Source organism: Lutra lutra, chromosome 4 (assembly GCF_902655055.1).
Source record: "Lutra lutra chromosome 4, mLutLut1.2, whole genome shotgun sequence".
NCBI classification, from domain to species: domain Eukaryota; kingdom Metazoa; phylum Chordata; class Mammalia; order Carnivora; family Mustelidae; genus Lutra; species Lutra lutra.
Genome location: NC_062281.1, coordinates 107654909 through 107682360, shown reverse-complemented (window position 1 = coordinate 107682360; position 27452 = coordinate 107654909). Strand labels below are relative to the sequence as shown.

Here is a 27452-nt window from a genome sequence, read left to right as displayed (position 1 = left end):
ATTTCTTTTTTCAACGTCAGGCCATTGAGGAATTATAGAGGGAGGCTGTGCCTTTTTTTCTTCTGTTGATCTCTTTATTCTACCAGTTATCCACTAGTTGAAAAGTCTAAATGGCCATAATATGTACTCTGCTTATTCCCACTGACACTGAAAAGAATACTAGAAATAGGATCAATTGTAAGACTACACATTTAAGAGAGCTCTAAGTAAGTATTCAGACACATCCATGCTTCTTTGCATTGGCCATGCACATCTTTTCCTAAAATGTATCATTCTTTTGGAATAAGTTAATTCTGAGGAGTGAGATTTTAAGAACATTATTATATTTACGGCCATTATCAATATATAAATGTACTGGCTTCGTAGCAAATTCACTGGGATTTAGTGCTCAAAAAGTCTAATATTTATGAAGTCTATAAATATAACTGAAGAGTTTTGTGGAAAATAATCTAGAGTACTTATTGAACATTAAGTTTTGTGAAGTTTTAAGGGGGAAATGCCAAAATGAATTCACAGTAAACCAGGAACATTAGACTACACTCCCACTTTCACTGCTCATCACTCTTCATATTTTCCCTTCCTTACCTACATATATTAGATTCCATAATGTAATACTCCCTTACAAACATAATCAGTACTTTCAACACTTGCTAAACAATCTTTAGTTAAGCCCAGCAATTGACTCTCAAGAAGTTATCTATTACCTGAAAACATCTCTAAGCAGCATTAACTGCTGTCTTTAAACTCATGACCATTAGTCTCATGCTGGTGTTCAACAGTAATAAATTATAGCATCAAATTTCCCTAATAAATTTGGTTTAACATTTTCCAATCCCCAAACCACTTCTCAGTTGAATCTCAGTTCTGTTTTCTGATGATAGTATCATTTCGGAGGATAGACAAATCTAGATGATATTGGAGGATCATTCTCCTTTGGGAAGCTCAACAGAGCGATTTCTCAGCAAAACAGCAAAGAAGACCCTTGGCTGATGTCAGCATTCTTGGCAGGCCGAACTTTTGCGATAGCCTGGAGTGAAAAACATGGACCTATTCCCCAGTATTCTTCAAGTTCTTTGAAATATTTCTCATTACTTAGAGGAAATACAGGTTCTGTAGTCCAGCTTAAGCTAACCCTTTGGTATGTAAGAGAGTGTGGGACAGGCTTGTTCAAGCTGTCATAGTCCATCTGCAGCCCACACAGCCTCCTCCCTGCAGTAAACTTGGTCTCGCTGGGTATGTGTCTACTTCGTCCAGGCTGTGCTGTGGAATGATGAGATTTCTGGGGGTTGAGTGCACTCTAACATGTTTTTGTTTATAGGATTTCCCCCTATAAATGTTCTATTATATCTGTTCTTTTATTTTATTTTTTATTTTTTTTATATCTGTTCTTTTAAAGCAATGTGTTCATGGTGCTCTTGAGTGACGCTGAGACATACTGAGAAAATAGAAACAATCTTTTGGAAACTAACTTGTCTTTTCTCCACTAAATCTGCCAAAAAAGGCAGTTTAGCCTCGTGCTTAAGAAAGGCTTTTCTGGAGCTCCCCTGATGGAGTTTGCATCCCAGGTCCCAGTTCCCAGCTGTATGACCTGAGCAAATTGTTTTTCTTTCCCGTGTTTTTTTGTTTTTTTTGTTGTTGTTTTTTTGTCTGTAAAATAAGAATAATACAACTCGATAGGGTTGTAGGGAGGACTCAATTAATACACGTATACTACTTCAAACAGGCTCTGATGTATAATGTACCGGTATTAGTGTTTGTTCACTGAATGACGTCTATTGATAACTAAAAAAACATTCTCTGTGTTGGAGGATGCAAGAGTCGTCTTCTCAAAGGCCAACTCTATGTCTTGATTTGGGATCAGATCCTATTTATTTTATAAACATTTCATTTTTGCATGCTTTCTCTCTTTATGCTATCATCAATTTTTCTAACTCTTCCGGATCATTCTGACTGGCAGGAAAATAATCTTTATTATCTTTCAAATTAATAAAAATCTTTCCCTACCCTTTATCTTCTCCATCTTCACCAAATCAATTATATTCCCTCCTTGATGATAAATTCATAGAAAGAGGCTAGTTGTGGCAGATTATATATTCCAAAAATGTCTCTAACAATATTTCTAGTTCCACTCTGAAGTCCCATCAAGAGATGGATTTGTCTCCCCTCTCCTTGAACTCACTGTGATTTTGTTACTGCCTCTATAAATAGAATGTAAGAAGTGATGTCACTCTGGGCATAGGTAATAAAAGATAATATGTTTTCACATACATCTATTGGGATATTTACCCCTGTGGTCCAGCCATCCTACAATGAAGAACCCCCAGCCATATGGAGATGTCAAGTTTAGGGGCTCTGTTCAACAGCTCCAACTAAAGTCAGTCTCCAACCAGCTTCATCCTCCAAACATGTTAATGAGCAAGCCTTCAGATAATTTTAGCCCCAAACCTTTGAATCTTCCAGTTCGAGGTCCCACGTATTATGGAGCAGAGATAATCTATTCCTGTGATGATCTGTTCAAATTCTTGATCCACAAAATCCATGATTTTGTTATGTGGCCATAATAACTGAAGCAGTTGTTTGTAATAATTGGAGTGACTACCTCAGGGCTCAGCAATTTTCATAAGGCAATGCCAAATTGTTGGAGATATGGAAATTATAGGAGAAAAGTTAAAATAAATGAAGACATCATTCTGAAATCCAGCTAACTGAATTTCTAGGAAAAGGTTATGAAAAATACAATTAAGAAATAAATAAATCAAAGAAGAAATCCTCTAAAGTGAAGAAACACTCTTCATTTTACTGGCACATATGGGTTTGTCCATTGTTATCACCCTAAATTATCCAACCTATATAATCAGAAAATATATTAGTGGTAATATTCTTCTTTCTACTCTTCTGTTTAAAAGGTTATTTTACTTTCTTAATAATCAGAGTATATTAAGCATATAGTATTAAAGCATATAATATTTTTAATTAAAAATTCAAAATAAGGGGCACCTGGGTGGCTCAGTGGGTTAAAGCCTCTGCTTTCAGCTCAGGTCATAATCCCAGGGTCCTGGGATTGAGCCCCACTTTAGGCTCTCTGCTCAGCAGGGAACCTGCTTCCCTTCCTCTCTCTCTGCCTGCCTTTCTGCCTACTTGTGATCTCTGTCTGTCAAATAAATAAATAAAACAGAATGAAAAAAATTCAAAATAAGTAATAATGTTTCAAGGGTTTATGGTAGAATTCTATATAAAATTTATTTTCCTTCCAACATTGCCTTTTTAGATTGTTATCTTATCACTACAAATCTTGAAGAAATGTAATAAAACTAAACATCATTCCCTATAGGATTCATGACATTTGATATATGTATTATTGACACTGACAAGAAAATTAATTTTAACTTTCAAAAAGTAGGACATCATCTATTCATAATTTGAAAACACAGTGTAATTCAAGTTTTTAAAGATTGCCTGGTTTAAGCAAATGATGATTTTATATGATTTTCTTTACATATTACGTTTATATCAAAATTTCACTTCAAATATTGGGTGGAATGCTAGGAAAAACATAGCTTTTGCTAGTTACAAATATGTGCATAGTCATTACTTTTACCTACATAATTTGATATATCCCCCAAATTCTAAATCTAATAATTTTAAAAATAAGTGAAAATAAATATGTCTTCCTACCTTGAAACATGAACCATTTCAAGATCTGGTATCATCCTAATTCTGTCATTATCAGTAACAGCACCACCTACAAATTGCTGATTTTTAATATTCCTGTTTATACACAGATACATTTTTTTCTTCAGTTTCCTTTTGTTGGTAACTACACTTCCTCTGGAAATTTAATCTATTGATCTTAAACATGTGTTTTGTTTTATTTTTCCTCCCATCCCTTCACACCCTGTGTTCTCCCTCATATATTCACGTTCCATGAATATTGGCACTTTCTTGCCTACTTTTATCTCTCTGTCCTCTTTATTCTTCCATTAAAAATATCTCATGCTTGTTAATTTGAACTCTGTGCCAACTTCATGGCTATACACAAAGAGCAACCTCAGTAGGGCTGGGAAAAAAATCAAACTCCCACACATGATGGGTGATCTCATTTTAAAATTTAAACATACCTCTCAGTTGTTCTCAGAAATTTCCACCAAACCTACACCATTTCCCAAGATACTTCATCATTAAATATTATCAGACAACATTTTTACACATTTTCATCTTTACTCAAACTTCACTGTCCCCTTTCTCCTTTTTATTTTCAGCTATGATCTAACTTCTTTTTTCACTGAAAACTTAAGCAGACAAGATTCTCATCTTCACACCAATCAGTAATAACAACTGTTTGTGTCTTTGTTCACAGCCTCTGTCTTCACTCATATCATAATAAATGGTGCCATGTCCTTTCAGAAGCCAAGCTTTCCACTTGTGTACTATATTTCTCCTTTTCTCCCTCCTTACTCATGCATGGAATTTCTATTCTGCAATTATTTCTTTGCTCTCCTGTTGGCTTTCTGTTCTTGATCACGATCACATAAACAAATATGCAGATCTTTTTTTCTTTTAAAAAAAATCCCTTCTTTTGCCATATGGCAGATCCCACCTAATGGAATGTTCTTCAACATTTTATAGATCATAACCTTCAAAATAGTTGGCTACATTTACAGTTTTCACTTCCTCACCTCTATCTATTTTGAACAATACAACCACTTGAACATAATGACCCCTTTCAAGATTACCAATAATGATTACACTCCCTGTATGGAGAATTCTCATTACTCAAATGAGATGAGCAGCAGCTTTTGAAGGTTTATGTCCTCCTTCTAGACACACTTTTTTCACTTGATTGACAGGATGCCACACTTTCCAAATGCTCTGCTCATTTGCATCTTTTCACAGCTATGTGTATGAAATATAGATAAATTCAAGCAAAAATATTTCCCATTAAATTAAAACATTTAAAATCACTGCTTTCATTTGCATTTTATTTCAGTCCTCTCAAATTTTAAAATTATTTACTAGATTATGAATTAATCTAATCTTGTGCACCACACTATTCAGGAATATAAAATTTAATTATGCTCATGTATGAATATTTACAGCTTTGTAGTTGTTAAATTTGTCCAAGCTTTATTCACACTTTTTTGATAAATAATAACAATAATGTGCCAAATAGTTTGCTTTGTTATTTACATTGTTGGGTTTTTTTTTATTTTTGAAAGAAATTTAGATGTTTAAAAAGAAAGTATCATAACAAGAGAATTTTTAAATTTCCAGATAAGATCTCTACTCAAACCCACTGTATCCAAATGATTTAGAATCCACTTGACTTTCATCTTTAACATAAAAGGGACTTTTTTCCTGTAATTCAAACAAATTTTGGAGAGCAAATACAAGAGGCACATTCTTAGATTGCTCTCCATCTCTTTTATTCTTCTGCAAGGATTCAGATGCCAAGAAAGTAATTCAATAGTGTCAAGAATCAATTTTTTAAAAAGTTTTCTATTCAATGGATTCTTCCAAAGTCTCTGACAGATTCACTCTGTTTACTTCCTTTGTGCATAACCCTTATTCCTCACCAATGAAAATGTGGTACTCAGCAGGCAGACACAATTCTACTGCCTCTATGTATATTATAATAATAACTATTATTATTTTAGAATTGACTCATGAAGACACTTTGTAGATTTATATCCTTCTCTCAAGTTAGGTTAGGTGCCTTAACAGGAATAAGAAGAACTATGAATGGGTGCTAAAAATGTGAATAAGAGATTAAATTATTAAAGAACCATCCCACCTTAAGCACTTAGATTTTAAAATGAGGAAACTCTGAAAATAAGTGGGTTCATGATTGAACTTAGGAAAAATACCAAATAAAAAATAGAATTTAGGAATTGATAATAAGTGATCTGAAAATAATATATGAAAACAATAAAAGTCTTAGGGTAAAAACAGCAAATACATTTTTAAAAATTGTTTAATAACACTAAAATATACAAAAACCTGAAAATTATAAAAAGTAAAAGTATGATATTTTATATTAAAAATAGAAAAACTCAGCTACTGAAGATATTTAAGATACTTAGGATATCATTAATATTCCAACACAAACTTTGAAAATCTAGACAAATTAGATAATTTTCCAGCAAAGTATAAAATGTCAAAATTGACCCAGTTAAAAGTATTAAGTCTGAATAACAAAACACTCTAAAGAGATGGTAAAATGCAGAAAACAGTAGATTCCATTTCTAAACTTTAAGTTAATGACATATCCGCAGACCTTAAACCAAATGTTGATTAAAACAATATGCAAAGCTTATCCTAATGTTTTTATTAAGCTCACTTAACCTTAGTAATGAAACCTTATCAAGATGGTAAAAAAATACAAGTTTAAACTGTGGGATAATTTCATTTATGACTATAGAAGCTATAATTCTAAATAAGGTAATAGCTAATTGAATTCAGCAAAAGGATATCAAAAGGATAATATATAAGTGGTCAGAGAGATTATATAACAATATTGTAAATATTTTTCACATTTAGAATTCTACATGTATAATTTACTTAGAAACTATAATTTAGTTCAGAATTTACTTAGAACCAAAAATCCTATAGGAAGCAGGAATTTAAACTGTAAATCTAATTAAATAGCTCGAGAAACTATAAAATTTTAATAAGGGACATAAAACAAAACCTGGATATTGATTAAAAAATCAATCAACTCATTAAAACAGCAATCACAAAGAAACATGATTTCAATGTAATTTTTTTGATAAAATTATTTCAAATTTGTCATAGAAAAAACGATCGCCTTAGTAGCTAAGAATTCATGGTTGAATCCTGGGAATTATAGAGAGTGAACTGCACCAAATCAATTCCTATATGCGGTGACAGCCATTAACAACTAGACAGTCTTGGTTTTCTTGACAAATCACATACCAATATCCTACTGCAACACAATAGAAGGGTTGTTGACGTCCAAAGAATATTGTGGATTCTATGTGGAAAAGGAAAAAAGGAAAATTGATAATTGATAAACAACTACCAATGTCCAATTTGCCATGTGAGATGTTCATTTCTATGGGTTAAAAATCCACATACAAAACATAAGAAAGTTACAGGTACTAGGTATAAATCTGAGAGTTGTTAAATAAACTTGTAGTGCTAGAGATCTTCCTATATTTCTTTGCAATCACTTTTTTTCTAGTTATACACTGAAAATACATAAATCATTCTTTTTCTACCTGCTGATTATGAATTTCCCATTTAAATGTTTCAGGTAGATCATTATCTCTTTTAAGATAATAATGTGAATGACAGCTGATTTTTTATTATCTGATACAAATTAATTCTGTTTGCATTGTGTGTATTTGGATATCTGGCTAGACATTTAGGTTATTGACATTGAGCTTAAAACAATATAAAAATAAAAAAGATAGCCTCCAAAAGAAATGCATAAATATTTTATCAGTTTTATCAGTTTGTTTTTAAATTTTTAACATTTTAAAAATCAAAATGGGTTTTTAATCAGTGATGTATCATATCTGAACCAGGAAAAGAGTGTTATTTCAGTAGAGTAGTTTAAATTGTGTATCCTATAATTGATAACATTTTGACCGATATCTTAAATTTGATTATTTTATAAATCACCAAGAAGAACATAAGAAGTTCTAAAGAATGGAGGTGCCTGGGTCAGTCAGTTAAGCGTATTCCTTCAGCTTAAATAAGGTATCCTGGCTCAGTCAGTTAAGCGTCTTCCTTCAGCTCAGGTCATGATCTCAGGGTCCTGGGATAGAGGCCCATATTGGGCTTCCTGCTCAGCAAGCAGTCTGTTTCTCTCTCTTTCTCTTTCTCTTTCTCTCTCTCCTTCTGCCCCTTCCCACTGCTCATTCTCTCTCTCTTAAATAAATAAATAAAATCTTTTTAAAAAGTTCTACAGAATGACACTCTGATTTGTAAAGATTAACATTCATTGATAAATAAGTTAATTAAGGTAGCTAGAATAAGCTATGAAAGCTGTAAATTACTTACTAAGCGCTGGTTTCACTATATCCTACCAGTTTTATATGTGACATTCTCAATGCCATGCAATTGTGTTTTTTTTTTTTAATTTCCATTTACTCTTCTTTTACCTTGACTAATTTTTAATACACACTAAAATGCTCAAATATATGGAATTTTTATTATAGCTTTTTGTTATTAGTTTCTAATTTGTTTTTGTTTCAAAAGAGAATGGCTATATGTGATACCAGTTCTCAAAGATTAATGAAATTTATTCTATGGTAAATTGCATAACCATTTTTATGCATATCATTCCATTTACTCTTTAGAAAAGGGAATATTTTCCCATTGTTAGATACAGAATTCCATAAACATGCATTAGCTAAAGCTCATGATTTTATCAATTTTCTACATATTTTCTGAGTGTTTTCTGCTCAAGCTATCAGTAGTTGAAAAAATATATTGAAGTCTTATGCAATGATGTTGGATTTTTTAGTTTTTCCTACAACGCCCTACATCTTTGTTTTAATTATTTTAATATTTTTTGATATATCTATTTTAAAGTCATTAGAGCTCTTTAACAAATTCAACTTTTTCTCAAAAGATTTTTACTGTCTTCAATGATGCTTTTTATCTAAAGCTATCAGTCTAAAAGTAATACAGCTTTATTTTTATTTATTCCTCAGTATATACTATAATACTGAGCTAATTGTAAAAACTTGAGACATTTGTCTTTAAAAAATTGACTTATTATTGTTTATCTTTAAAGACTGATTTTTAAGTGATTCTGAAGTCAGTATAAGATAACCGTCTTTCAAGATGACATATGAAGATGTCATAGCACTGAAACAGCCATTAACAATTAGTCCGGATACCTTATTTAAACCTGATTTTCTACAATGTCAGGCACTATTATTGTAGGATTTGGATTTTGGTTTCTCGCTTTAGCATCAGCTGCTTCTCCCCTAGCCTCTGTAACTAATCTTTTGGTTCATAACTTGATATATTTTAGGAAGTTCTATTTAAAGACCAGGCTGATATTTTCTAGATTGCCTACCATGGTTTAATTTTGTACTCTTGATTCAACCCTACCACCATGTACTGGTTCTTGTCTATTCCACATATGCCTGTTTTGCTAGCAAATCCCCATAGAGAGGAAATTTCCAGTTAGTTCTTTGTTGCCCTCTCTTGGATCCTGAACATTAAAATTAGAGTAGGTTGAAGTGATATTTTTTTTTCTAGTTACAGAGAGGTTACTCCTTTGGAACCAAAAGTGTAAAGCAGGTCACTACAAAAGAAAAAAGCTGTTGGCAACAACACTTTTCACTAGTAGCTAAAACTTCTGGAAGTGTTATTAAATTATCTTGTGTGGCTAGAAATTCTGTGTGGAAGTTTAAAGATTTTCTACTATATTCAAAATATAAAAAGATTAGATAATTATTTCTCAGCCACAATTGAAATACAAACATAACAGAAACCTAACAGACTTTCTTAGATAAAGGACTATTTCATGTCTTAAAGATTCTGTTGATATGTATCATATTTAACAAAAGTCAATATATTTAGATTTTATATATTTTATCAAATCATAAATAAACTTTGAATTGATGGTTAATTCATGCAAAATATGCTTATAACCTATGAAAAGACAGGAAATTGAGAATGTGGAAGTTCACAAAATAATATTTTTAAATTAATTTTACTTATGTATAATTTATGTATCATAAATAACACGCATTTATGTACACTGCCTGAAGACTTTTATAAAATCTTTTATAAAAGATTTTGTCTATGTCTATGAGGTCTTTTTAGGGCAACCTGGGTTTTTATCAAAGACATAGATAACAAATTTCTTAAAAACGAAAATCAGAAAAGAATTTAATTGAGCTTAGGATATACTTAACACATAATCATTTTCAAAAATCACACAGCTGTTTGAAAGAGCCAGGGTGGCTCAGTTAGGTTAGGCCTCCTCTTAGTGGGGAGCCTGCTTCCCCCTCTCTCTCTGCCTGCCTATTTGCCTACTTGTGATCTCTCTCTGTCAAATAAATAAATAAAATTTAAAAAAAATTAAGAACAATGTGGGCTGCACCAGCTTGCATTCCTACCAACAATGTTTATAAAATAGATACAAAGTTTCATATTCAGTAGACCCAGGGCATTCCACAATAAGAAAAGGTAACTGAAGGAATTGTTTTACTTTTTAAATTAGAACCTACTTCATTTACCTCTAAGATATAATAAAATGAATTAACAGACAAAGTAAAATTTGTACTACCACACTAATTAAAGTTTGAGAGCAGTATGCTCTCAATGCAGAGTTGTTTACGAGACAGGTTCTGAAATTCTTTTTTACTTAAACATAAGATGGTGGTAAAAACACAGAATCCAAGAGCTTCATCACTGGCTTCTGATTCAGTGGAGATGAAGAACAGGACTCTTTAGGTTAAATCCTCCCCAAGTGATAAAGATGCAGAGGGTTCCAAGACTATTCTTGAGAAAGAATAGGTAGAGAATGTTTTCTTGAAGGTATACTATGAGTGGTCACACTTCACAGGTATATAAATTAGGTAAAACCTTATAATTTAAATAATAAAAATAATTAAATGATATACACTAAGAAACTTGAAATAAATGACAATTTAACCAAGTAAACATGGTTTCTTTTGGTGTGTGTGTGTGTGTGTGTGTTATGTTATTCCCATACAATACAACTTTAGTTTTTGATGTAGTGTTCCAAGATTCATTATTTACACATAATACCCAGTGCTCCATGCAATACGTGCCCCTCTTAATACCCACGACCAGGCTCACCCTCCCCCACCTCCTCAGTTTGTTTCTCAGAGTCCACAGTCTCTAACCTTGGTTTCTTAATATTTTCAGAACATCGCTGTTATCTTTCTAGGTTTATTTTAAGTTGCTTTGCAGGGCAATGAGCTTTGGACAAAAACCTTGCTTATTCTTAACTGATACAACTATTTACTTGAAAAATCATTCAAAATAACTTTCCCATAGTAGTGATAGCTAGTCAGTATTTGTATGAGTCCATGACTGATTTTCAGTACTCTCCCAAATGCAAGTATCACTTATGTCTACCACCAATCCTCTTACCTCTACAGGACTTTGAGAAAATATTTTGCTTTTTCCAGTGCATAGTTAATAAGAAAAGGACAGCTATTGAATGTGTGTTTAACAGGATGAAGAGGAGATCTGGTATTAGAGAAAGTGTAATTGAAATGTAAGTAACTGAAGCATAAAAAAATTCACCAGTGAAGGCTTTTTATCACTTCAGTGAAGAGTTCAGTCTAGCCTTCAATTGCTTCCTATAATTTCTGGGTATATAAGACTTCGCTCACTCTCTTGCTCTCTCCCAGGAAACATTTGTGATGTCAGAATTACAACCTGAGGTTACAGCACTGTGACACTTTCAGACTCTTCAAGGTTTGTCAAGCACAGTTAATTATATTTACTAGAAGTCTCTCACCTCTCATACTCATGCACCTTAATCATACACACAGTGGAAATCTATAAAGTTCTAGAATAAAAGGATTGTGTTTAAATGCTGCTTTTGAAAATAAGGTAATCTGAACAGATAATTTTAAGTTTTCATTTTTTTTTAAAGCTAGCATGAAAATTGACAATGGGCTTTTTGACATGGATTTCTATAGTTCGAAAAATTTATTTGAACAAGGTGATGGTTACTAAGGAGGGCACGTGTGGCAATGAGCACTGGGTGTTATATGCAACTCATGAATTATTGAATACTATCAAAAACTAATGATGTACTATAGCTGGCTCACTGAACATAATGAAAAAATCTATTTGAAAACTCTAATTACTCAATATATTTCTTTTTTATTTTTTTTATTTTTTAAAGATTTTTATTTATTTATTTGACAGACAGAGATCACAAGTAGGCAGAGAGGCAGGCAGAGAGAGAGAGAGGAGGAAGCAGGCTCCCCACTGAGCAGAGAGCCTGACGTGGGGCTCGATCTCAGGACCCTGGGATCATGACATGAGCCGAAGGCAGAGGCTTTAACCCACTGAGCCACCCAGGCGCCCCATAATTACTCAATATATTTCTATTGAATGACGAAAACTTTCCATATCTCATTTAGAGGCATTATATATTTTCTGTAACTGAAACTATCAAAATTATTTTATAGTGGTTAGAAATAGAGAATTTTAAGTGCTACTAATTGAAATTTATGAAGTTTTCAATGCCAAAAGTCTATTTAGAAATACTCTGACTAGTATTTTTGAAATTTTGTTGTACCAACTAGAAAAACAATATTTAATAAAATTTTATTCAGTTTTTTATTAAAAACTATAATATCTGTTTTGAATGATGTGTACATTGGGAGTATAAAAATTTGAAGGTAATGTTGTTGGATATGAAGCTTCTGCTCTTGACAAGAAAGATAAGAGAATTCATAAGCAAGCATCAACTAAGTGACTCTTTAGTCATTTTGTAAACATTAGTTACAAAAACACAATAAAATCATATACAAAGATAAACACAAATATAATTTAGAACTAAAATATTTGGGAAAGCAATTCTAAACATTTATTTTAGGCTTCATTTTAAATTAACAAAGATAATACACATAATGAAGATAAGAATCCAACAATGCAGAATTTTAATTTAAAAATGTTAATAATCTAAAAGTAAACATTTTTGCTCTGTGAAAGTCTGTTAAGAAAATGAAAAGACAAGGTACAGACTGAGAGAAAATATTTGCAAAGCATATAAGTGATAAAGGATTGTATCCAAAATATACAAAGAAGGCTTAAAACTCAACTATGAAAAAATACAACTTAATAATGGGTGAAACATCTGAATAGATACTTTACCAAAGAAGATATACAGATGGAAGATAGCATGTGAAAACACACTCAATGTCATTTGTCATTACCAAAATGTCCTCCACAAAGAATGGTACACAAACTGGAAACCGTGCTACATCCATGCAATGGAATATAAAAAGAAATGAACTTTCAAGGCACAAAAAGATATGCATGGATAAATTCTAAATGCATATTTCTAAGTGAAAGGAACTAGTATGGAAGAGCTATATACTATATGATTTAATCTATAGGACATCCTAGAAAAGATAAAATGATCAAGACAATAGATAGATCATAGTTGGAAGGATGAATATTGGATTTGTCTGACACCTCCAGATGCCTTACTCACACCTAACCTGTTCTCTGTTCAGGGGACATACACTCTTAAAGACAGATTTATTTATTTATTTATTTATTTATTTATTTATTTATTTAGGAGGAGCAGAAGGAGAGAGCAAATCCACAAGCAGACTCCCAGCTGAGTATGGAGCCCAACTTGAGGCTCCATCTCAGGACCCTGAGATCAGGACTCTGAGATCATGACCTGAGCCTAAACCAAGAGTTGGTCTCTTAACTGACTGAGCTTCCCAGGGGCCCTGGACATGTGCTCTTACACTTTCAGGGTTTCCTATTCTCCTGTAAATTTTGGACCAATGTTTTGTTTTTTTATCTGCCTGTAATGCTGGGGCTCCCAAAGGTGGGTGACCTTCAGTCTTAACTGTCTCCCCAACAATGTCCTACACTCAGAGGTCCAAGGGGCTCCCCTGCGAGCATACCCCCTGCTGGCCAGCCCTCCTTGAGGCATGGACCCTTGAGTTTCAGTGTTGAAATGGAACAATGGTATAAATATTTATAATTTTTTATACTGTTGTAAAAGGAGAGGCAGCAAATTTGTTTTTTTATAAAGGTGACACAGGTGTATATTTTGATAACCAAAATTATAGGCTCAGTATTGTGATGGGGAGCATCACAGAAAGAACAGAATTAAAATGATTTTACAACAACAAAAAAATTAGGTCATAGTTGCTTAAGTTGCAGGTGAGGTTTGAATAGACGAAACACACAGGATTCTTAGGGTGACAAACTATATTGTATAGCTCTAGAATGGCAGATTCATGATACTTTGCATTTCAAACCCATTGAACCTTACATCCCAAAGAGTAAACTTTAATGGATGCAAATTTTAGAAATCATTTAGAATGCCTGGGCACAGGATGGAATGCAGACTGTGACAAAACAATCTAAATATGTTATGAATGTATGAAATAATCAAACATAAAGGGGGTAGTAACTGAAAATGAATAGAGATGATAAGACTTAAAATACATGAAACTCTGCACAGTCATCGTATCATATCTGGTAAAGTTGTTTTACTACGGGGATTTAGGTTAACAGTTCTGAAACCGCTATACACATATAGTAGAATTCAACAATGAAATAAATGGGTGGCAGATGTTAGAAGCCAGGCTTTTCACTGTTGGAATGGGAAGTTTCAGACAGGCAAAGTGAAAAAAGCTAGAATGATCCATATGTTAGTGGATTGGAGTTCCAGATAATGTGAACTCCTAGTTAGCTCAGTGCAGACACAGATGGATCCATATAGAAATATTTATTTCTACCTTGGAAGCAATCCTGGCAGAGAAAAATGACATTAGGTAAAACTAAGGGCATCTGAATGAAGTACAAAGCTTCATTAATAATAATGTATCAAAATTAATTCATTAGTTGTGCCAAACTACCATACTAATGTAATATGTTAATGTAGGGAAAACTAGATGGGAGATTTATGGGAAATATTTGTACTATTATTACAACTTTCCATAAAAAGAAAACTTCTAAATCAAAAGTTTATTTTAAAAAAAATAATAAAAAAAATAAAAAAAATAAAAAGTTTATTCTTAAAAATTTTAATCTCTCTTTCACCCCACAAATGTCATTTCCTGTTAATAACAAATATTCAAATTTTGATGTATTCCTCCACACACTGTTTTTCCATTTCATATAAATTTAAGCAAATATCAATACTTCATTCTTTTGAGGGAAAAAAATGCATTTTGTGACTACAAATATATCAGTTGTGTAGTTTTTGTTTTCATATTCTAAGCAATCTCCTATTGTTTTTTTAAATATGCTTAGGCATAGTTTTAGTGGATGCATTTCCAGCAATCAAAATTGTCTTTTGATTCAAAATTCAAAAATGTCAGTAATTTGCTCTAAAAGTTATTTGCTTTTGCATTATTTTCATTAGCATTTTCCCTTTTCGGCAATTGTGTACTCATCACTTTTAAGATGTGTTATCTCAAACAGCATAAGATGCTTTATGCTCAAGAACGGTAGAGTTCTGCCTAACAGTAAATTCTTTACCTTAGATACAATTAGTGAAGGCACAAACCTAATATAACTGAAGGGTTATCTACCTCCCTACAATAGTTGATGCCACCATTATATTTTAAATTAGTTTATATTTGGTGGTCAAATAATATGTATTATGCTGGTATGAGCTGAGGAGAAAATCAAGGTGAATTGTTTTCCTCAGTTAAATGTAATCATTTATATATGTATAATAATGTTTATAGTGTACATTATAAACAGGTAAGAAAACCAAAACAATCAAAAGTCAAAGAAATTATAGTCATTGGAAACTGAAGAGGATCATAGCCAAATGTATAAATAACACCTGATTCCAGACTGATAAGTGATAATGACATTTAGGGAGATGTGTAATATTTAGATTACCTAAAACGTATACAGAGGCAGTTTGTAGTTAAAATTTCTTTACATGGGAAAAGAAAAACAAAACTATAAAGCAAAAAGCATAAATACCCTAAATTATTTTAACAAAAAGAGAAGGAAAATGTTATTTAACCTTCAAGTAACTCTAGCATGCATAAATGCTTCATCTACTCAGCCCCCATTAAAGAAACTTTAGCATATTCCTGCTTTCCCATTGCATAAAATTTCTAAATTTCTTAGCCAAGTTTGTTTGTCATTTTAGCATGTAATTGACTTTTTTTCCTGAAAATCTTTCTGCCTGGATCCTGCCCTTCCCAGACATAAAGAGAAAAATATACTCTAAATGAAAGATTGTACAAAGTTAGAGATTCCAATTTTAGACAAATTTTCAGAGTATGAAAATGAAGAAATCATCCTCATCGGCCCCAAAATCCTGAGACTGATATCCTATGCAAGTCTCCATAGAAACTGACATGACCCTTTGTCACTGTTTACATCACTTTATTTTTGTCATTGTAATAGATACAGACCATGAATACATATGACTTATTGCCTGAACTTGATATCTTTAATCTTATGTTTACTGTTTTGTTTTGTTTTGTTTTGTTTTCTAGTCAGTGATTAACTGGGACTGGGTTGTAAATGGGATTTATTTCATGAGGATCTAAAAGGACCTTTGGGGATATTGAAAACTTTATCTTGATTGTAGCAGTGGATGCCTTAATGTACACATCTGTTAAAACTAGTGAATACAGTTTTGTACGTAAATTTGCCTCAATAAAATTGATAAGTAAATATTTTACAAAAATAGAATAATCATGACATAAAGTAATAATTGTCATTAGCTAGCTGATAATTACTCCTCAGTAAAACCACCGAGCCCAGAGCTCTAGGTGCTGCTGAAATCCTTTCATGTGATTTTCTTAACTGTGAACAAGAATATAATTTAAGGATAGACTAAAGTTTGTGAAATAAGGAATCATCTATCATCTATTTTGTGTATACCTATTGTTAATTAATTACTGGCCCCAGAAATAGTCATCACTGTATTTAATGAAGCTCTATTGTTTTGATAGTTTTTCCCAAAAATATGTTCTCTATAATGATGGTGCACAAAATACTGTTTTTGCTTGCTTATAAAGATGAACATGGATCATGTATTCCACTGTCAAATAAGCGTGGGAAAAATTATTTAAATAACTTATAACAGAGATCTCTGTTGTAGAATGTAAGTCTTTAATATACCCATAAATCTCATGATTCATTTAAAAAACCTACTATGCTATGTTTCCTATTTTTAAAAAATATTTTTTTTTGTACAGCATTTGTTTGGTTTTCTGTTTTGTGAAATAGGTTTGGGAAAAACTTATACGAATATTTCCATTCCCTGAAGGCACAGTCATATTTCTATATATTTTTTCATTACTGCTGAAGAATGCAATAAAATTCCCCAATGACAATTGCTCTCTTCCACTTTAAACACTACTTTTTGGTTAAAAAGAACAAACTGTGGTAAGTGATTTATCAATCTTAGAGGAGTTCCCACTCTGGTTTCATAAATGATAGTTTATATAAGTTAAACTAGCCTTCATGGAAAGCTCCAGCTCTACTAACTATTCTTTAAAAAGTTTTATGTATGGGGCGCCTGGGTGGCTCAGTGGGTTAAGCCGCTGCCTTCGGCTCAGGTCATGATCTCAGAGTCCTGGGATGGAGCCCCGCATCCGGCTCTCTGCTCAGCAGGGAGCCTGCTTCCTCCTCTCTCTCTGCCTGCTTGTGATCTCTCTGTCAAATAAATAAATAAAATCTTTAAAAAAAAATAAATAAAAAATAAAAATAAAAAAAAAATAAAAAGTTACATGTACAACAAATTTTCCTCCTAGGTGAACTTCTCCCTTTCCCAATGTATGCAAGCAATAACCTCCTGCTTCCTAAATTTCTAGAGGCATGGTTATCTCTAGTTTCCTCTGAGCTAAGACACAGAAACACTGTTGTTTAACATGATCAGTAATTTTGTATGCTTTTGTGGATACATGTGTTTCTATCTAAACTTTGTATAGTATTATAAATCCTTTCATTAGGATTACCATGAGTCATGGCTATTTGTTCTATTATCATTTGTTTCTCTATCATTAGCTCACTCCCTTAATGTCTAAATACATGTCTTTTTAAAAATATTTTATTTATTTATTTGATAGAGAGAGGAATCACAAGTAGGCAGAGAAGCAGGTGGAGAGAGAGGGGAAAGCAGGCTCTCCGCTGAGCAGAGAGTCCCATGTGGGGCTCGATCCCAGGACCCTGAGATCATGACCTGAGCCGAAGGCAGAGGCCCAACCCACTGAGCCACCTAGGCACCCCAATACATATGTTTTCCAAAACATATTCGTATAGTTAGAAATTGTGTTATTCATCCTTTTGTTTTTTAATCAGTGTGGGGAAGGTCATTGAGAAAACATGACCACCAGTTGACCCAGAGGCTGTACTCATTTCATTTCATTTTTGTAAAATTCCTAAAAATTTGATATGTTGTGATATAAGGTTATCAGTCATAATTTAAAAATGTGTGTTGCATAATTTAATTATGCATTAAAAATGCATAATTTAAAAATGTTTAAAAATAATTTAAAACCTGGGTGGCTCAGTTGGTTGGGAGGCTGCCTTCGGCTCACATCATGATCTGGGAGTTCTGGGATTGAGTCCCGCATCGGGCTCAAGCTCCATGGGGAGTCTGCTTCTCCCTCTGACCTTCTCCTATCTCATGCTCTCTCTCACTCACTCTCTCTCAAATAAGAAAATAAAATCTTTAAAAAGAAATGTATTTTGCAGAAGTAACCAAATTGCCTTGTCAATTGCATTATAATAAATTCTCATCTTTTTAACCATGGCCGTTTTTGAGTATTTTGTCATTTGCAGACAGTTATTATTTTACTCTGATGCTTTGGCAAAAAGTGTTTCTGTGAATGTGGTTCATCTTCAAGGAGAATCATGGAAAAGTCTTTGACAATTACAAGTTTCTAAAAACTAAGATCAATCTGTCATCTTGTGGGAGAGACAATAATGAAGTGATTCCCAAGACTACCAGCATAGTCCCACAATATGTCATAGGCTGGTAGCCTGAGATCTGTTTCATTCTTCTTCCCCAGATCAGTAAAATGTACCATTACATTGATGATATTATGTTCACATTGAAGACTTGCATATGCTGCAGGACTTTGCTGGACCATCTGTGAGGAAAAAGATAGGGGGTGAAACCAAAGAAAATTTAAGGTCCAGGCCCTGCCATAAGGTTTTGGGAGTCATTCTGTCAGGCAAGACCCATGTTGTCCCATAAACTCTCTTTGATAAATGAAAGCTTATCCAACCTTTAAAATGTAAAGGAGATGCAGGCCTTTATGGAAATTCTGGGGTTTTAGAAGACTTTTATTCCCCACCCAGCATGGTACCTCCACCCTTATGCCACCTGGTAAAGAAAGGGGACCTGTGGGACTAGGGATAAGAACAGCAGGCCATCTTTGAGAAGACAAAAATACTAGTGAAATAGATTCAAGCTCTGAACAACCCCCAAACAGGGTTACCATTTGACTGAGCTATGCCTATGACTATGGAAGTCATGGTCAGGCACTGGGGCAAAGACAACAGAAGGGGAGAGTGACCATAGGATTTGGGTGCCAGTTCTGGAAGGGAGAAGACATGTGATATGCTGTCATTGGACAATAGTTCCTGGCAATGCACAGTGCTCCTCAGATGGACACTCTCAGGAAAGAATGAAACAGCAGTCAATGGGATGAACACAGAGTGGTTTGGCTGGTGATCATTTATTAGCTCTGGCCACCAACCCTTTGCACTGACAGTTGGGTTGCTCTAAAGGAATTAACCTTACAGTTTGGACTATCGGAAGCGAGGGATAGATAATTCATGACTGGGCCCTTGTGGGATCAGGATGTGTGAAGAGACATCTGGGGTCACCTTCAAGAGCCTGAGGCAGTCCTCACTGCCTTCCACTTCCCACCTCATAAGGCATCCACAGCCCCTGACAACCAGGAAGCTGCTGTTCTAGTTCAGGTACAAACCCTAGCACAGCCCCTTAGTAGATACAGAAGATACATACAGAAGAGCAGCGACCATAATACCCTGGTGGGATGGTGTACTGCCAAGGATCCTGGATTGCCCTTGAAATATAATAACTTACTTAATGCAGTAATAGCAAGCAGGTCACGTATGTTCTAAACACATCCAAGGCAACTGCCAAAAGAATTCTCATTCATTGGAATTCCCTACCAGGGAAGGAATAGCAAATTGATTACATTGGCCCTGAATGAGGTTCTAAATATGGCTGGATACCCTTGTTAAATGGGTAGTGATCTAGGGTCACATTTCAAAAGTCATGATACATAAGACTAGGCAAAAGAAGGTGACATTTGAATGCATGGTCCATCTTCCCTATAACCGACATGCACCATGACCGGTAGAAAAGAAAATATTAAGTTACTAATATATAAAACCATCTCTGGTAGGTGGAGTATTGTACTGTCCCAGCCTTTACTATATTTGAATACTCAGTCAATAGGGCTGTTGCCTCATATGCCAGATTGGGTACCCCTGCTGAGGCACCCAACACCATTACAGTACAGAAATTGCAGGAAACTTCCATTGCTCAGACTCTCATAAAGGATCAATAAACTATGCTGTTCAGAATGCCAAGCCCCAGAATGCCTGAGAAAGGCATTATCTGAGGAATTTGCATGGGATGTTTTTCTGGGGTGTGTGAATGACTTTACACCCCTTGATGAGGGAGAACTACCTAATTTTCATTGGGATTTCGTTGTCCTGCTGCAAGTTTGACCTTTTAAAATGCACTATACTGACAGTGGAGCATGCACCATATGAAGAGGGGAGAAGATGAAGGTTCTGGTCTGACATATCTTGCCCCATCTCTTCACACCTGCCAGTGCTGCTTCCCTGTCCAACATGTATGGTATGCACAACTCGATCAAATTCCTAAAGCTACCAACCTCTCTCTCCTCAAGGCCAGGGGGGACATGTTCTATTTCCCACTGGTACACTCATTTGGCTGCTCTCACTGTTCCTTCCATTGGCCTGGAGGGCCTTTAAATTCACCCCACAAACTTTTAATGACAGCCAACAGAGCCTATCCTTACAGAACACTGAAACGTCTCTAGCAAGAAAATCTGCCCTCCAAAATTGAATAGCCTTGGACATTATTGTTTCTCAAGTAGACACCTGTGCAGTTATCCAATTAGAATGGTGTGTGTTTATTCGTGATGAGTCTGTTGTCATTATTAAATCACATGAGGATATAAGTGAATGTCCTGAATGAGCCAGCTTTCAGGGTAGGGGATATAGTAGATGAACAGTTCCAGTAATTTTCCATTTTTGAGGAAAATGTCATTAATTTGGCTAATGTTGTCTTTTTTTGTTGTTGTTTTTTTGAGAGAGAGAGAGAGAGAGTGGGGGGAAGGAAGGGGCAGAGGGAAAGGGAGAGAGAGAGAATCTTAAACAGGGGCTTGATCTCATGACCCTGAAATCATGACCTGAGCTGAAACCAAGAGTCAGACACTTAACCAGTGAGCCACCCAGGCACCCCTGGCAAATTATTGTCTTAATCTGTGTTTCCTCTTGCATGTGTCTGTCTGTTGCTGTGGCATCAGCTTCTAGTGCAGCTAGATAGATGTGTTCCGCTTGCCTTCTCTGCTCCCAGGGGCTGTCCCAAGGACATAGCCTTGAGATGGAAATATGTTATTGAGACCCTCCGGACAGTATACATAACTGAATCCAGTTAAGGCCTCTATCTAAACTTTTAGGATTTGACAGAAGTGTGGGAATCTACTCATCTTGCAGACAGACCCCAAGACAAGCCTTGTAAATTCCCTCATTAATTATAACTGCCATCTATCTACTGATCTGGAGTGCCCTGCCTCTTTCTTCCATCTCTCTCTGTCCTTTGCCCACAGGAGCAGATTTCAGATGATACCTGGGAAGCTCCCTAGGGGGTTGTGAACAGTGAGGGAATTCTATATGATTAATGAGGTTTTTCTCCTTGTATTTATGCTCTTAGAGGACATTTTGCTCTTTGATGAGGATAAAAATCATATATTTGGGTTTGGAAAATGTTTACTTAAAATTTATCTATGCAGGGTAACACCTTTCATGATTTTAATTGTGAAATATATACATATATATTTCATATATATTCACTGTGCCTCAGATTCATATATGAGTGTGTATATATATATATGTATGTATATGTGTGTGTGTGTGTATATATATATATAAAATGAAAAGAGGAAAAGAACCGATACTAAGTATTTTACTCATGGGAGAGAAGCACAAGCAAGATGTAACTGATCTGACAACATTTTGAAGGTGAGAGGCAAGTGGTTCTATCATATTCTACATTAAAAAAGAAGAAAGAAAGAAAAGGAAATTCATCTTCCCACTTAGTCAGTGACCCATTATTCTCCAGATTCCTAAACCTACTGATTTTAAAAAAAAAAAAGGAAAAAGCCCAACCAATGATCAAAATATAACTGCCTTAGCTTACCACATTTTCAGTGATAAGATAAAGGATGCGAAGTTAAATACTCATTGGGTATTTGAGATTAATATATGTGTGTACTTTGAGGGTACTGCTGCACACCTGGAAACAATATGACTTACACTTTTAAAAAAGAGGTAAAAAAAATCTCATTGCTCTTTTAGGTATATTCAGGTAATATGTAGAAAGGTATTACTGTTTTAAATTAATATTTGTATTTCTATGTAATGAACTATGTGGAAAGTAAATGATACATGCCTTTTACCTAGCTCAAAAAATCAATGTAAATTTGTATTTATCACCATATGCACTTGGGAATATGCCCATTTATACCATATTAATTTTTATCAATAAAAAGCTCTTTATATGCCTTGTGTAAAAATATTCTCAAAGTAATTTCTCTAGTTAAATATGTTCCCATGAATTTGAGTAAAAATGTCTAGCTCTTGTTTGTGAGAAGAAATGGATCTCCTTACCAAGGTTAACTGACTATAATGTGACTACAGTTCTAAAATGTACAGTGCTACAATTATATGTGTATAGACATTTTCCCTTAAGATATTTCATTTATGATCAAGCTAAATCATAAAATAATACTAACATATAACAACCAAATTGTGCCATTAATGATTTGACTACATATTTAAGATAAAATTTTTTCTAAGGAAGGTTGCAATAGGCTATAGAATCTACTTTCAGTAAGTTAAACAAATAAAATTTGTCCTATAATCTTATATTGTAATATTATTTCTATCATATATTTCCAGAATACTTACATATCCATTGACGTAAATATATTTGTATTTATTTGTATAATTATCTGTTAAGATCAGTATTGTTAACATTGCTTTACAGAAAAATGTCACTGATTTTTAATGGGGCAAGTAGTTGTCCAAGGTCATAAAAGTCATACTGTTATAAGGAAGCAAAAATTTAATATGTGCTTCACTCCTAACTGTATATGGCTTCCACTCTATCATCTGTTTTACCATATCTTTTCATTCATAAAATTTAGAGTGTTTATGCCATGATATAACACTAATGTTGGTTATTGTGTGCTTATTCTGTTCCAGGTCGCATTCTAAATTCCCTTCCATGAAGCAAACTTATGAAGCAGAAACTATTGTTATTTCCATTTTATGGATGAGATAATTGATGGCTAGAGAGACTAAGTAATTTGCTGAAGTTTTCACAACAGCCAATGAATAGAATGGTTTCCCTCATGCATCTTGGAAGTGAGTCTAGATAATACCACAAAGCCTCTGGGTACAGCTTGGTATCAAGAATCAGTACCTAAATAAACTATTGTCTGCAACTCTCCCTCTGTAGATGGGATCTTAGATCTGTGTACGTGTGTGTGTGTGTGTGTGTGTGTGTGTGTGTGTGTGTGTGTCTCCTCTTCTGGGAATCAGAATCACACTGTTTCTGACCGGTCCGTCTCTAGTAAGGCTATTAATAGCTGATATGCAGCTTGTTTTCATTGACTCATTTACCCCCAGGTTGGAGACCAATTCAACTAATTACATCTTTTATAAAAACCATATCTTCTTCTTGAATAGGACTCAGTGAACAACAAGATGGTATGTCAGTTATTGTACCATTTCATACTGAAACTGACAGAACAGCTTCTATTTTTCTTAGAGAATGAGTCATATCAATAATCTTTAGCAACTTTTTAGACCACAGGCTAACACTTAACTTCTTATACTTATGCACCTTCTAGCAAACTAAAAAGTCTCTATCACAGAGACTATAATTCTCAGTTTTTTTATGTTAAATACTGTAATAATAATATTTCTGAAATTGACTGCTTTTAATTATAGTAATATTATTTGTAAAGTGCTTTAAAAGTGCTTCCTTATGTGAGATGTTATGGGTTAATCTATATCAACAACTATCATAAAGGGAAAGTGCATAAACAAAGCATAACAATATAGCACTACATGAAATAATATTTAACTGAATAATGATGATGAAGCATGATGCATTTGAGCTGTACTCAGCAAAGTTTAAAAGCAAGTACTCATGATAACAATGAAAAGACAAACTCCAAGATATCCCAAAAATGGTGGCACCTGGGTGGCTCAGCGGGTTAAGTATCTGACTCTATTTCAGCTCAGGTCATGATCTCATGGGTCATGGGATCAAGCCCCACATCAGACTCCCTGCTCAGTGGGGAGTCTGCTTCACTCTCTTGCCCCACCATGCTCTCTCTTTCTCCCTCTAAAATAAATAAATAAATCTTTAAAGAAAACTTCTATATAAAAACTTTAGAAAAATATATAGTCCAAAAGTATTTTGTAAATAGAGCCTCACTTTAGTAGTAAGTTAATTATTTAAAGCTACACAAGTGGATTAATTATGAAGGAGACTATCAGATCATAAGTTAGTGTCCAAGAGAGTGACTGGAGACAAATGCGTCGAGTCGCCAAAAGACAACTGGCAAAAACTCAAAAGGAGTAATTAAAATTTCAGCCCTCAACAAAAATGAGACTACAGCAGAACATTAGTCAACCATAGTTGGGACCCTTCACAAATAAACACAGAGAAAGAAAAAAAAATAGAGTGCCCCTGGCCTCATTGTTCTTCACTTAACTAAGAACAAAGTGTTCCTGAGAGAAATTTATTGACTAAACATGACCCAGCCTTCATAAGTCAATCCTTTTAGGATGTTAATCTACCAGAACAAGAAAAAAATAAGCACATGTATGTATTTGCAAATGAACATTAGTGCTGATGAATATATTGAAAATTGTAAGCTTCCCCCTCAAAGAAATTGTCCTTGTGGAAATAATACTCACTAATAATATTCCAATATTATTCTAAACTGAAAGAGGGCAGATGGTCGGTCAACTTGTGGTTGGTATGATACAGACAGGTAATCTGTCTGAGGAAAATCCAATATTTTGAAATACTGTAAATTGAATATTTTTGAGAAGAATATTTGGAAAAAAATGTGTTTGTAATACAGAATTACATAAAAATGGTCACAAATGATGGCTATACCTTTGCATTTTATGTAGCTTTCATGGTGTACATAATTCAAGTGGCTAGCACAGTTCTTCAAAATGAGCAATCCACAAACTTGTTTAGGAAGAATTTACATAAGGCCAATTTGTGACAACAATTCTGGTGTAACCAGTTCACTAGAGGATTGAACATTGTGAAGTTTAATCTAGTTTAGTAATGTTAAGATGTAAAAGGTGACTGGGGATTTGGGACCAGAAGAGAAAATGTATAATTAAAACATTTAGAGGTTTTGGTTATGATAAATGATCAAATACTTGGTTGACAGAAGGTTATTTTCAATCAAATTATTATGTGACACACAGCACAGAGATTTCTAATTTCATATTCATTGTTGAAAGAATATGTCTCTTCCCTAAGAGTATTCAATGTAATCAAAATAAGCTGACCAAAGAAAAAAATAGGGATCTGACCTGGATGAGTACAGTTATACATAATGGTGGAAAGGTTTAGCTTATACTATAAAAGAAAGCACTTTGTTATATATCATGGGTCTGCAATATTATCTATTTTAAGGCATTTTTAGTATCACTAATAAAAGGAAAAATGTTTTCAATTATAATTACACAGATTCATAAGTTTCATTTTAAAGATTTATTTATTTATTTTAGAGAGAGGGAGCATAAGCAGGAAGGGCAGAGGGAGAGGGAGAAAGAATCTCAAGCAGACTCTGCACTGAGCGTCGAGCAGGTCACAGGGCTCAGTCTCAGGACCCTGAGATCAGGACCTGAGCCGAAACCTAGAGTCGGATGCTTAACTGGCTGTGCCACCCAGGTGCCTCCTATATTCACAATTTTTAACATGCATCATGATTTAAGACATTCTAAAATGTGGGATAAAGTGCATCTTAGAATTGATAAAATACGGGTTTTGCATTCCAGATAAATTAATCACAGATATTTACAAAGACATCTGAGTCATTGGGGCACATAAAGCCCCAATAATCTAACTAGTATATTTGTGTTTCTTTTCCTTTTTATTTTCTTATAATTCATACAAATTCACTTTTGTTAATGATGCCGAAGTCCCTACATGTTAGGGGTTGAATTGTGTCCCCCTAAAGACACTGAACGTTCCAGCCCGCCAGTATCTTTGGATGTGAACTTTTCTTGAAATAAGGTCTTGGCAGAAGATCAAGTTAAGATGCGTCACGAAGGTGGGCCCTGATCTAATATTGTGTCCTTGTAAAAGGAGGAAGGCTTGAACACTAAAACAGATGCACACTGGGAGAATGCAGAGTAAAGATGAAGGCAGACATCAGACTGGTGTATCTAGGTGTCAAGGAGTGACACAGATTGCCTGCAAACTACTAGACCTAAGAGAAAGGCTAGGAACAAATTCCACCACACAACATTCAGAAGTAACCATGGCCGGGGCGCCTGGGTGGCTCAGTGGGTTAGGGCCTCTGCCTTCAGCTCGGGTCGTGATCCCGGAGTCCTGGGATCGAGCCCCGCATCGGGCTCTCTGCTCAGCAGGGAGCCTGCTTCCTCCTCTCTCTCGTTCTCTCTCTCTCTCTCTCTGCCTGCCTCTCTGCCTACTTGTGATCTCTGTCAAATAAATAAATAAAATCTTAAAAAAAAAAAAAAGTAACCATGGCTGACTCGATCCTCCAGAACTCTTAGACAAAACAATTTTTAAGCCCCCCAGTTTGTGGTGCTTTCTTATGACTGCCCTAGAAAACGAGCACATTAGGATAATTTACTAACACTTTACCAAAAATATTTTTGGTGCTACTTTTTGTATAACAGAAATGATTATAATTTGTTTCTTCTTATTCTTCAGTTAGGCATGTAACATAGTCAGAACCCTAATATTACCAGCATTTTTACACTTGGCCTGTTATTCACCACCTGTAGGAAGCTTATGTATTTAAAAAGTTGTGAATAAAGGATCTGAGAAAGAAATTAAATATTTGCTGCCTCTAAGCAGACAAATAAAAATCTAAAATCATGTGCTTTCTTGAATTGACTAATATTTATCATAACAAAGTTTTCCAGACATATGTCATGCTACACACGGGAATAGTTTACTTCTTTTAATGCATACATGTCTCTGTGTGTACACACATGTCTGTAAGCATGTGTGTGTTCAGGCCTTTTGTGTGTGCTGGAGAGGGAGGAGAGGGCTAGATTTTCGCATGTCCTTCTTCCAGTGTATCTTTTTGTTTGGTTTGGTTCAGTTTTGGTTTCCTTCAATAGGTCTACTCTTCATATCTTTATTTAGTTAGTATTTAAGAAAATCACATGTTGATTAGTAATTGTTAGACCCTCATGTATCTAAAAAGAACCACTGTGGT

At 34.3% G+C, this 27452-nt stretch overlaps 1 long non-coding RNA gene across 1 annotated transcript in view; it reads left to right on the top strand.

Moving 5' to 3' along the window:
- Positions 1–11561: 11561 nt before the first annotated feature.
- The window catches only part of LOC125096789 (uncharacterized), a 79407-nt gene continuing 63516 nt past the window's right edge, over positions 11562–27452 (top strand). The window contains exons 1-2 of the long non-coding RNA XR_007126393.1: positions 11562–11574; positions 16191–16321. This is a non-coding gene — a long non-coding RNA (uncharacterized LOC125096789). The remainder of the gene's footprint in view (positions 11575–16190; positions 16322–27452) is intronic.